This window comes from Pinus tabuliformis, chromosome 6, assembly GCF_031772625.1.
Source record: "Pinus tabuliformis cultivar Carrire ecotype Pingquan chromosome 6, CPIR1, whole genome shotgun sequence".
NCBI classification, from domain to species: Eukaryota; Viridiplantae; Streptophyta; class Pinopsida; order Pinales; family Pinaceae; genus Pinus; species Pinus tabuliformis.
Window position 1 is genome coordinate 1030220482 of NC_142292.1, and position 2604 is coordinate 1030223085.

The following is a 2604-nucleotide window of genomic DNA, read 5'->3' on the forward strand; positions in this document are numbered from 1 at the left end:
GGATAACAACTTTATGTGTGACAAATCACAAAGGAGAAAACAACTGTGTCATGCAAAAGATATTATTTAGTTCATGCAATATATCACGAAGGAATTTTTTTTTTAAGAGATATGATAGATCACGACAAAATTATCTTTGTTTCAATGTAGTGTGTCACAAGGGAAATAAATATTGAATGTGAAATGGTCTAAAGGAAGAAAATTTCTGAAAGATACGATGAAGCAAAATTTGCCATAGAGAAAAAAGAATAGAATTTATCCCTACCATAGAAAAAGGGAAAATTCATTGTAAAATAAAAAATTATGGAAACACAATGTACTATATGAAGATATGCTCTTTTGTGATGTAATTTATTGTATAGAAGGAATTTTATTGGAAATGTGACATGTTGTTAAGAAAGTAAATTTGAGATGATGGGTGTTTCACAAGTAAAAATACTTTGAGCATGGAATTTCACAAAGCAATAAAGTTTTGGAAGATGTGAAAGAAAATTTTGGCCAAGTTTGCTAAAATAATTTCATGCATTTCAAATTCTCTCTTGTTGTTAAGATAAGTTTTTTAAGGAGATGTGACACATCACACAAAAAATAACTTTTGGTCCATGTGACAGATTGCATGAAAGAGAAATTTAGCATGATGTGATATGTCACATGAGAGAAAAAATGAGGTGCAATGTGTCATAAGATTGAAATTAAATGTGAAATTTTGCAAAAATAATAACTTGTAAAGGATGTGAAATGTCATCAAGGATAAATTTTGGATGGTGTGAAATGTCGCAAAGACATAAAAATCATACATATGCAAAATGTGAGAAGGAATAAAAAATGTAGTGAAATACATTGCAACATGACCAAATAATATTTATTTCTATGTATTACATCACCATAGGAATCTTTCGTGTGCAATGCATTGTGCATAAAAAACTAAAATCAATGACATATACCAATTGAAAATTTGTATAGTCCCAAAGTGAAATCTTAAGGGTATAAAATCAGAAAATTGTATCACGTCAAAGTAAATTCTTTTTTATACATAAAGAGGAAAGTTGTATTACACAAAAATTAAAATCTTTATTAAATGTTAAAAATAAAAAATTTATAAGTTTATTGAAAATTTATGAAAAAATCTAGTTTTTTCTAGACAAAAATTAAAAATTAAAAATAAATAAATAAAAATTAAATGATATATACAAATCATTAACATTAACATGCAAAAATTATACTTGCTATGTTTTCAAAAATAAAATGATATTTTAAAAAATTAATTAAAATCCTAAATTAATATACGATTGAGATATTTTATTAATTCATATATGAAGATAATGAAATTGCTTTAACAAAAACCAATATGTTTTTATATAAATAGTATTACATTTTAATAAATTATTCAACCTATGTTCATTTGATTTATGTGAAAATATATTTATTATATTTATTACTACAATTAAAAATAGTTTTAAATATTTTTTAAATATTTTTTAATGATTAATAAATTTAACATCAAAATAAATATTGGCATATAATTATAAAAGAAAAAACAATGAGTGAATATAAAAAATATTAATTAGTAAAAAAAAAATATAAAACAAAGACTGCATAGTAGCTATTTAGTTTAAATATAACTTAATTGAACTAAATAATAATAAAGATAAATATTTCATCACAAAAATAAAATAACTAAAATATTATATTCTTGAATGCCATCACCTAAAATTAAAAAATATGATTAACTAATATTGTTTATATTAACATACATATTATTATATATATATATATATATATATATATATATATATATATATATATATATATATATATATATATATATATATATATATTAAAATATTTTTTTGATATAATAATAAGTCATCTTAAATTAAAAATAGAGAGAAACATTTTTAATTTGTTGAAGTGAAAATTATAAAAAAAAAGAAAAAAAGAAAATAAAAAGGTTAAATAAAAAGGAAACAAAATTGTCTATTCCAGAGAACCGATACAATTGGAATGATAGAAATAAAATTAGCATGGCCACTACATAAGGATGACATGCAAAAATTGAGAAATGGTGCAATTTGTTTGGAGAGTTTCTTCTATGGTTTCCTTGTTTCATTTTTGGCACAAATGAACTTCTTCTGTATGGCAATGAAATATTTTATGAGGAGTCGCATGAGTTTCTATATAAAGTTAAGCTTTGTACCAAAATAATGTGTGAAATAGTTAAAGTTATTTTTTGTTTTTTGACCATGGTTTATGTATGGTGATTCATGATGGCACAACTATGGTTGTGTAAATATTTATATCTTTTGTTGTAGCAAGATAAAACTTTATAAGTCTCTTCCAAACATGAAAGAGATGGGAGCAATACACATTGATATAAGTGTATATGCAAAATGTAATTTCATTTGTATTATATAAATAGAATTACACTTTTTCATTTGTTAAAAAAAAAGAAAGAAATTAAAAACAAAAAGTTAGTAACTAACCAGAATGGAAGTTACTAAGAGCCCATAATCAGAGCTCAATCAATCACCTTACAAATAAATAAATTTAAATAATAAAAAAATAGCAAAAATTGAATTCCTAATGTTAAATTATGGATAAACG

At 22.7% G+C, this 2604-nt stretch overlaps 1 non-coding gene across 1 annotated transcript; it reads left to right on the forward strand.

The window, feature by feature from the left end:
• The first annotated feature begins 1973 nt into the window (after positions 1–1973).
• Positions 1974–2077, forward strand: LOC149262517 (U6 spliceosomal RNA). The gene has a single exon (XR_016261281.1). It is a non-coding gene; the product is annotated as a U6 spliceosomal RNA (small nuclear RNA).
• Positions 2078–2604: the final 527 nt, after the last annotated feature.